The sequence below is a fragment of the Gadus chalcogrammus genome, chromosome 16 (genome assembly GCF_026213295.1).
Source record: "Gadus chalcogrammus isolate NIFS_2021 chromosome 16, NIFS_Gcha_1.0, whole genome shotgun sequence".
Lineage (NCBI taxonomy): Eukaryota > Metazoa > Chordata > Actinopteri > Gadiformes > Gadidae > Gadus > Gadus chalcogrammus.
The window spans coordinates 23,121,644-23,132,471 of NC_079427.1; the positions used below are offsets into that span (position 1 = coordinate 23,121,644).

A 10,828-nucleotide genomic window follows, 5' to 3' on the forward strand; every position below is an offset into this window, starting at 1 on the left:
TGTTCTCAGTGAAAAGACAGATACACATGACCATTAACAACAACGACATTAAGAACAAACAACAAAAAGTAAATAAAGATAAACAACCACTGACAGGACAAAACCCCCAAATCATCATATTTACCACATAGTTCAGGGACACATCTAAAAATGTTGGCATTTTAAACCAACAATTAAAACCTTCTTTTTAAATGTTTGTTTAAAAGGCTGATGGATTGTGGAATGAATGACTGTTTTGTTTATTATCTATACAATGTAGCCATTTGCAATTATACCTGGATGCATATTTTAAATACATTGAATGGATTAAATACTCAAACAAATTGCTACTACTCTATTACCTAGAGACCCTTCAGCCCACAATTTTTGAGATACTTGAACTTTACCCACCATGTAGCCTACTACCTACAGACTGGAATTCATATTAACTGTTGTGTCATATTATATATATATATATATATATATATATATATATATATATATATATATATATATATATATATATATATACATACATACATACATATATATATATATACATACATACATACATACATACATACATACATACATACATACATACATACATACATACATATATACATACATACATACATACATACATACATACATACATACATACATACATACATACATACATACATACATACATACATGTGTGTGTCATTAAGCTCTTAGTGACCACATTTGAATGGCAGGGCAATCATGTATCAGGAGTAGCACCACATTCTAGAAAGACTGAAAATATGTTTTTATTTTAAGAAGAGGGCAGGGGACTAATTAAAATCTTTTGGCTGCCAGGACCTGGCCCACTCCTTCCCACTGAAAAGAGAAAAAATGAAAATATCAATGAACCTTTTTGTGATGATTGGTGAAACTCCACTTACGTAACATACAGTATATACATACTTTATATTGATTCTCATCTATAAAGGCAATTACAAATCAAGCCCAATCTTTGCAAATTTTTGTTCTTGAGCAATACCACACTTTCTAATAATTCAAGATCTAATGTAATAGTGTATGACACATAAGAAAGGGAATGATGAAACCACTTGACAGGAAATCTGGTTGGCAAGTCTGTTTGGTGGAAGAACTACTGGTAAACGTTAAAATAGCAGCAGCTATTTTGCACCAAGATGGTGCAAAATAATATGGTATAATAAAGAAAACTCGGAAAAGCAATGAAGTGGTTTAAAAAAAAACAGTGAAACAGAAAGAAACCAAATTAAATACATACCAAACTGGGCAAGGCTGCCAATCGACGAGGACTTCTTTAATGCCCTATCAAGGAAAGGAACCATAAATTCAGTAGTAAGATAATAAATTCAGTGTTAGCCTACGGGTTTGATAGACAAAATGCATTGAGGGTACTATTCCAAAATATTAATGCAAATTACTTGTTTACATGAGTAAATTACATTTACAGTATGCACTTAATATGCATGCTTTAAAGTTTACATGATCAATCAGCGAGAATGTTATTCCTACAGTTAATCACGCATGTGTTTTTGCTGTGTTTTTGCTGGGTCTTTATGGGTCTGTCAAACCTTTCTAATCCTCTCCTTCACGTAACCCCTTATTTCAAAGGCATCTCGCCCAATATGGTAGGGGCAATCTGAAAATATAAAAAACATGTTTTTCACAACAAAACCATCTATGCTTATCCACTGGCAAATATAAAATGACGCAAATATAAAAATCAATAACGGTAATTATTACTACTGTAATAATGCTGTATTCACTGCTATGAATACACAGGAGAATAATTTACAATTCCAATATGCTGATAAGTTGTGTAAAGGGTTTGTCAGTGCTCTGATCGTTACAAAACTATTTCATCTTACTCTTCGGTAAAGTTTTATTCCGTGTTGCAAGCCCCTTCTTCTGGCTGTGAAGCTCTGTAGGAAAGACATGTTCAGGTATTCAAACAAAGACTCAAATGGTCATATCCAACATTCTTATTACAGTCCTTTTTCCAAAATAACTCCAATAAATTAAATGCTATGGTGAAAGGAATAGTAGTCAATTAGCAATTCGATCTGTACAGACATTCTGTACATACCTTTGCTCCTCCTCTTCCTCTGCACAGTAGAGACCGCTGTTGGAATGGAAAATAAAATACTACTCATTCAGGCAATGATGTTTATTTGTATGACACTTAGTACCTTCTCATGAATCCTTTAATGGAAAAATCCATACCTGGTCCTTCCGTGTCCGGGTGGGCCACCTCCTCCACCTGCAGGGCCCCCTCCTCCACCGCCTCCACCTGCAGGGCCACCGCCTCCCCCTGCAGGGCCACCGCCTCCCCCTGCAGGGCCACCGCCTCCACCTGCAGGGCCACCTCCTCCACCTGCAGGGCCACCACCTCCACCTGCAGGGCCACCGCCTCCACCTGGAGGGCCACTTCCTCCACCACCTGCAGGGCCACCTCCTCCACCTGCAGGGCCACCTCCTCCTCAACCTGCACGGCCCTGTCCTCCACCTCTCCTCTGTCCATGTCCATCTAAGATGACATAAGATAACACTCACTCAAAGTTCAACAGTGGAACTTCCAACAGTGCAAGTGTAAGTTCAGTGGCCAAGTTGCAACGTGGTATGAACACCTGGACCCCATGGCTCTTCTTTGTGGCTTTCCCAAGCAGGAGGACAGGTTTATAACCTGCTGCTTGAAGCTTTTCGAGCTGTAAGGAAATCACAGTATGTTAATGTTTTGCCTGTAGTAATCAATAAAAAAATACCAACTATTCAAAGCAATAGTGATTCAGACAGTTAAAGGTAGAACATAATTAATCTGAATTGTCTACATACCAGGAGGACCACATTCTGTTAGGGTGTTGTGGGTGCAAGCAAGCAGGTAGGACCCAGATGCAGACGGTTAGGGTAAACGGCACTTTATTTACGCCAAAAGGCTAAGGCAAGGAGCAAGGGAACGAAGAGAACACATGTAACACGACTCGGGTACAAACCACAATGACAGCACCAGGAACAAAGGAAAGAGCCAACACAAGACACGCAATGAGGAACAGCTGAGACACATTAGGGGAGGGAGCAGTAATCAACACAGGAGGGAAACACACCAAAACACGACACAGACCATGACAGTACCCCCCCTTAAGGGTCGACCCCCATGCGACCCACGACAAGCAAAAAAAAAAAAACACGAAGAAAGTCAAACCCAAATAGGATGGGTGGAGGGGAGCCAGGAGGAGGGAATCAAAATAAATAAATGGACTGGGGCAGAGCGGAGGGGTGTCAGGCGGGCGGCCAGAAAACTGCCCCAGGGCATGGCAGGGAGCCTCAGGCGGACGGCCTGGGGGGCAAGCAAAGGCAGAGTGAAGGCTGAACCCTTCAGGAGGCCGGCGGCAAGGACGATGAGGGCTCAGTCCCTCAGGAGGCCTGCAGCGGCAAAGAAACCCCTCTGAAGGCCGGCAGCGGTGAAGGCGGAACCCTTCAGGAGGCCGGCGAAGGCGAGGTAGAGGGCAGGTCCCCTCTGGAGGAAGGCGAGGTAGAGGGCGGGTCCCCTCAGGAGGAAGGCCAGGTAGAGGGCGGACCCTCTCTGGAGGAAGGCCAGAGTAGAGCGCGGGTCCCCTCTGGAGGAAGGCGAGGTAGAGGGCAGACCCCCTCTGGAAGGCGGGTCTCCTCTGGAGGAAGGCAAGGTAGAGGGCGGGTCCCCTCTGGAGGAAGGCGAGGTAGAGGGCGGACCCTCTCTGGAAGGCGGGACCCCTCAGTAAGGCAAGGTAGAGGGCTGGTCCCCTCTGGAGGAAGGCGAGGGAGAGGGCGGACCCCTCTGGAAGGCGGGACCCCTCAGGAAGGCAAGGTAGAGGGCTGGTCCCCTCTGGAGGAAGGCGAGGGAGAGGGCGGACCCCTCAGGAAGGCAAGGTAGAGGGCTGATCCCCTCTGGAGGAAGGCGAGGTAGAAGGCGGACCCCCTCTGGAAGGCGGGACCCCTCAGGAAGGCAAGGTAGAGGGCGTGTCCCCTCTGGAGAAGAGGGCGTGCCCCTTCCGAAAGGTTTGGAAGGCGGGACCCCTCTGGAAGGCCTTGAAGAGGGACCCCCCTCGGAAAGGAGTGGAGGGAGGACCCCCACAGGCAGGAGCAGAGGGCGTGCCTCCCCTGGACGGTCTGGAGGGCGGACCTCCTCAGGCAGGAGCGCAGGGCGGACCTCCTCAGGCCGGAACGCAGGGCGGACCTCCTCAGGCAGGAGCGCAGGGCGGACACACCGTGATGCTTCTACACAGGGGAAGTATACATTCATGGAAGATCACATCTATGCTGTCAGTGACTCACTCCATTGTCCTCTCCTCCATGACCAGGCAACACAGTGTCCTGAACAACATCTTGTACACTCCGAACTTCTCCGGAATGATCGGCTGTGTCTACTGTGTCTACTGAAGGATGCAGCATCTCTCAGCTACATCCCATGGATCAACTGTTGATGACCCTGATGGAGCTCCGGCTGAACCTATTGCAGGACGACATCGCAGAGAGGTTCAGAGTGTCTCAGTCTGTGGTCAGTAGGATAATCTCTCAGTGGCTGGACTTCATGGAGGAGAAGAAGAGGTGCTATGTTCCATGGCTGTCCAAGGAGACGATCCAGGCAACGATGCCACAGAGCTTCAAGGAACATTATCCATTAAAGGGGTGGTTCGGAATTTTGGACATAGGGCCTGATTCCCAAGTGAGCATTGTTATTCTTTATCAATGGAGACAGTTTTCAACACATTTCATTTAGTCCTTCTAGTTGCAGAGTTTGCTCGTGCCAGGCTAGCGCACGGCAACGGGCAATGCTAGCCTGCTATTAAAAATAGTCTTACCCACTCCTCAGTACACCGAGGTAAATCAATTATAACGCCAGACTATAGATTTAAATGTCTGTGTTGATAGAATAATGTTAGAAATAAAACTAACCTTGCATCGCATGAATCATCGAGGGACTACTTTCTCAGCAGCAGCGGAATTTTGCTTTGCGCCGGTTAGTTTTGTAACTGAATCACAACGGAAGAAAGTAAACAGAGAAGCGTGGGACAGAAGCGGAGTTGAACGACTAGGCAACATGGTGGTTCAGTGTGCATTTAGCAATTGTAGAAATAAACGCTACAGATGGGCACCACAAAGTTTCCACCAATTTCCAGTGCGAGATCCAGAAAGGACTCAACTGTGGCTTGTTGCTGCTGGCTTGGACATCAAAACACCGGCGGAAACTGCTCGCAATTGGAAAATTTGTAGCGATCATTTCAGACCGAACGACTTTGAGAAACCAAGCAATCTAAAGAGCAAGGCATCGCTGAAATCGAATGCGGTGCCTTCCGTCTTTTCAGATGCACCAACAGCCACTGATGAACAGGTAATAACTTTTGGTAGGCTACTCTAGCTAATAAAGCTTGCCCCTTTCATAATGTTAGCCTACTGATAGTGTTGTAAATTCCCTATAGTTTGTAATATCGTATCGTATAATATATAGCGTTATTTCTATTCAGGCACTTTGGGCAGCCCAGGTAGCGCCGTAGGGTCCTAGAGTTACGAGTTGTACGGGGCTGCGCCAGAGCTCGTTGCGCGCGACCGCTTAACACGCCATGACAGAGAATGCGTTCGTGAAGAGTGAGTAATATTGAACTACGTGTATCTACGTTATATAAATGTTATATACATTCCGTAACTCGGTTCCTTATAGTAGCCGTGATTTGTGTGGTTCTGTTACTGTGTTAATTGATTTACTCACGAACTGGGTAGCTAGTGTATTAGCCTGCATCTCGTGTAGCACGTGTGCGTCACGCAGCCGCACCATGTCGGCCGTTATATTGCACTATTGCATTATTGTGTTAACGTGTGCATGTGGCAGCTATTTATGCCAGTTATGTTTAGATAGCATTTATGAGATGTTGTTAGTACTAGAGCCCGGTGTTTTAGTAGGTAAATCTAGTAATAACTATTTGTCTATTTCTTATTCTGTCTTACAGAAAAACCATTCCTACATCATTCATTTATTCATACATCTGTTCATCCATTCCGTCATTCATTCGGTTGCTTATTGAAGCCATCATTGATATCATTCGTCTGCAAGAGATATAAACATCCTGAACTGTTCCCTGTGTATGCGTCTACTCTCTGACCGGAGTTACCGTCCTGGATAAAGTGATCCAAGCAAACACACACATACATTTTACAATATTGGTCCTTCGAAACCGGAATACTTCACCCACGACGGAGCCATGGACGCACAGAGAACAGCAGCAGCCGAAAGCGGAACACAAGGACGAGGAAGGCCGCGACAACTTCCAGCACACATGCAGGGCTATCAGGTCAGCTTACCACAGTCCCTCATGCCTTATACTGCCTCCTTCAAAGACGACATTGAGAGCGCCAGCGCACAGCAGCTGCGGTCACTCAGCCTGCAGACCGAGTCTGCCGCTACAGGTGACCAGCTATACACCGCGCTCGGGCCCCCTCCCTGTCCCTTCTCGCCAGGAGCAGTCGACGATAAGGCGAGTCAATGGGACTTAGCATCGGATGCTAGCAGTCTGCCCAGCCACCAGCACGTGTCTGTGGGGCTCCAATCGCCACCCACCTCCGAACAGAGCCGCTACAGTCGGCACTTAACAGAATACAGCTTCGATGCAAGCGGACCAGGTCCTCCTACGCAACAGCACACGCCATATACTGGTCTAGGTGTCCCGTCGAACCAATCACCTCGGTTGGACCCCCAACCAGACAGCCGTGTTATTCAGCAGCAGTCGTTATCCCCCCAGCCGGGACCATCTACCCAGCCTCAAGATAAGCTGTCGCTAACATCGTCGCTGTGCACAACAACCGCAGTATTGCGGTCTCAAACAGGTTGTACACTAGGCCAAAGGCAGCAGAGCTACACGTTGACTCAGTCCCTGCCATCAACAATAACTTCTGCACCGCTATTCGGAGCAGTTCCTAGGCCGCCAGTTCCCACTGCGACGAGTATGGTCATGACACAGTCTAACTCCCAGGCGATGCAAGCAGTGGGCCAACAACTGTCAACAGCAGCGGGGTACCAGCCTGCCTTCCATCCAAACCAGCCTGTGTCATCGCCTGTGCAGATCATGTGCGCCAATATGCCAACGGCCGTACAGGCCCTATATCAGCCTACGCCAATGACACTTGCCCAGACAGCATATCAATATGCTCCATCTACGCCTGCACAGCCTACATATCAACCACAGACTGCATATCAATATGTTCAAGCTACGCCTGCACAGCCTACATATCAACCCCAGACAGCGTATCAATATGCTCCAGCTACGCCTGCACAGCCTACATATCAACCCCAGACAGCGTATCAATATGCTCCATCTACGCCTGCACAGCCTACATATCAACCCCGGACAGCGTATCAATATGCTCCATCTACGCCTGCACAGCCTACATATCAACCCCAGACTGCAACAGCGCAGTACCCCGCACACCAGCTACCAGCTGCAGCTGCTCTCCAGCCAGTGGGCCAGCACCCAGGAGGCATGCCTCAGCAGTTTACCTGTCAACCACCCACATGGGCAGTGGCGCCCTTACCATACACACCTGCTGTCCCCCAGCAGACAGCGTATCAGCCTCCGCCAGTCATCCCAACTCAGCCAGCCTATCAGCTGGCGCCTCTTCCACCGTACCAGCTGAGCCATCATCCACAATCGGTGTACCACCCCCAGCCTGCTCCAACAACTCAGCCAGCCTATCAGCTGGTGCCTCTACCACAGTACCAGCTGAGCCATCATCCACAACCGGTGTACCACCCCCAGCCTGCTCCAACAACTCAGCCAGCCTATCAGCTGGTGCCTCCAGCACCGGTCCAGTATGCCCTTCAGCCCCAGTATACACCAACACAGATGCCATCCGCTCTCCAGCCTCCCAGGCAGCCAGTCCCAGTACCAAAACTGCCTAAGTTGGTCAACGACAATGAAAGAGACTTCACTGACCTTAAAATGGCGCTGGACCACCTACTCAGTCCCCACACTGAACTCTCTGAGCATTACAAGTACCGTGTACTTATGGAGCACCTGGTTCTGGATGAAGCCAGGTTGATTGCACAGTCCTGCAGGCATTATGCGCAGCCCTACACCGCCGCCATGCAGGCCTTACAGCGGCAATACGGACAGCCACATCAACTCGCACAAAGTGAGATTGCCACGATCCTGAACTCTCCTGACCTCAAAGCAGGAGATTCCAAAGCCTTCCAGAGCTTCGCCCTTAGCGTCGACCTGCTAGTGGGAATGCTTACATCGCTGGAAGGGCCCAACGGAATGGAAGTGATGTCGACCGGCCATGTCGATCGGCTCCTGAGTAAGCTCCCTAAGCACTCGAGGGACGGCTTCGTGGAGCATCTACAGGTTCAAGGTCGCCTCAATACAAACAGCCTAAACCCATACAACCTTCGAGACCTCTCAGACTGGCTCAGGGTGAAGGCTGAAGCTCAAAGACTGTCCGCAAGAATGGCACAGCGCCATCGGACTGAAGGGCCACAGGCCCCCAACAGAGATAGGCAAGTTCCTGTGCCCAGGCCTCGCAACCTCTCAGTTTATCATGGCTCCGACAAGCCTAAACCTGACAGCCGTCAGCTTTCAGACACGTTTAGGTCGGAGGCCAAGCAGCAGAAGTTCGAGAGGATATGTCTCTTCTGCAAGAGTGCCGATCACTACCTATCACAGTGTCCAGACATCGTCCGGCACTCACCGGAAGAGATCGAGAAGTGGATAGCAGACGGCAAGCGTTGTCGTAAGTGTGGTCGTACCAACCATAAGCAAGATGCCTGCACCCTGAAGAAAGCGTGCAGTGAATGTCAGGAGGTTCACCTCAGAGTTCTCCATACCATCACCAAGCCAGGTCCCGGTGTCTACCTCATCACGCCAGAGGATCGCGCCTCACTAGCCAACTCCAAGCAAGGAGGAAAGGTGTACCTCAAGGTGGTGCCAATCATCCTCAGCCATGGGAGTAAGTCGCTGCACACCTACGCGATCCTTGACGATGGGGCCGAACGCACAATAATACTGCCAGCTGCCGTTCGTCACCTGGAACTCAAAGGCGAAGCCGAATCTCTCGCTCTGCGGACGGTCCGCCAAGATGTGGCTCGCCTCACTGGTGCGTCGGTAAACTTCCATGTGGCCTCCCTGGCACGGCCTTCAGAACAGCACCTGGTTAAGGGTGCCTTCACAGCGGGACGGCTAGCCCTGTCAGAGCAATCTTACCCCGTAACTGCACTTCAGAAGCGCTATCGCCACTTGAGGGGCCTCCAGCTGCATAACTTCAGTAAGGTGCGTCCGCTACTGCTAATCGGTGCAGATTGCACCCACCTGATCACAGCCAAAGAGCCCGTCAGGTTCGGCCCCAGAGGTGGACCCGCAGCTGTACACACAGCGCTCGGCTGGGTGCTCCAGGGTCCAGATGGTCTCGGGTCTCATGCTGCTTCATGCTACTTCACATCTCTCAAGCCAGCGCCAGACGACTACTACCAACATGTTGAACGTCTCTGGCAGCTCGACGTCCTCCCGTTTCGAAGCGAGAAGCTAGCAGTACGGTCCCGTCTGGACCAAGAGGCCGTGAGCATCCTGGAAGCACGCACTGAGAGGGTGAAGGTCATTGACACATTCCGGTACGCCACACCTCTGCTCCGGGCTAAGGACGCGCCACTGCTGAAAGCCGCTGCTGAAGCAGTCATGCCAATGCTCCGCAGCACAGAACGCCGACTGGAAAAAGACCCAGCTAAGGCTAAAGTCTACGAAGCAGAGATCCAAAAGCTCATCGATGGGGGGTGCGTTACCAAGCTCAGCAAAGAAGAGACGGATAAGTCCAGTGAGTCATGGTTTATTCCCCATCACCTCGTCCATCACAACGGCAAGGATCGCCTAGTCTTTGACTGCTCCTTCACCTACTGCGGCCTCTCCCTTAATGAGCAACTCCTCCCAGGTCCAACCCTTGGACCATCGCTCATCGGGGTCCTCCTGCGATTCCGGCAGTATGCTGTCGCCATCAGTGGAGATATCCGGGCAATGTTCCATCAGGTTCGGCTCCTGCCAGAGGACCGGCCATTGCTGAGGTTCGCCTGGAGGAACCTGCGACGCGAAGAGCAACCTAACATCTACCAGTGGCAAGTCTTGCCGTTCGGTACAACAAGCAGCCCATGCTGTGCAACGTTTGCGCTGCAGAAGCACGTCAAAGACCACGCAGAGGGAAACGAAGACATCCTGCAGTCCATAGAGCAGTCTTTCTACGTGGACAACTGTCTCCAGAGCCTTTCAACACCCGAGTCTGCCAAGCTCCTCGTGGACAAGATGCGGCAGTGTCTGGCCTCGGGAGGATTCGAGATCCGGCAGTGGGCAAGTAACTTCCCATCTGTCGTCTCCCATCTGCCTTCCACTGCCAGATCAGAGAGCACAGAGCTATGGTTAGCTGAGAAGAGCACCGACCCTCAGGAGCCGGCTCTGGGCCTACGGTGGCATTGTCCGACCGATCAACTTGGCTACAAGCCCAAGCCGATGGAGAGCGAGATTCCCACCATGCGCCACGTGTACAAGGTGCTGGCCAGACAATATGATCCTCTTGGATTCATCATTCCCTACACAACGCGGGCCAAGGTTCTCGTCCAGAAACTGTGGGCGAAGAAGAGGAGCTGGGACGACCCAAACCTTCCTCCTGACATCCTTGAGGCCTGGTCCAGCTGGGAGAGGGAACTTCCGGAGCTGGTAAATATCTCCCTACCGCGAACCTACGCACCACAGGACATCGCCAATGATGCCACAAAGTATACAATGCATGTCTTTTGTGATGCCTCTGAACAGGCATACGGTTCGGT

At 49.9% G+C, this 10,828-nt stretch overlaps 1 long non-coding RNA gene across 1 annotated transcript; it reads right to left on the bottom strand.

The window, feature by feature from the left end:
- Positions 1-698: 698 nt before the first annotated feature.
- On the bottom strand, positions 699-1,982 carry LOC130406558 (uncharacterized). The gene is made up of 3 exons (XR_008904471.1): positions 1,572-1,982; positions 1,262-1,305; positions 699-843 (listed from the first exon to the last, which is right to left on the bottom strand). It is a non-coding gene; the product is annotated as an uncharacterized LOC130406558 (long non-coding RNA).
- Between the last annotated feature and the right edge of the window lie 8,846 nt (positions 1,983-10,828).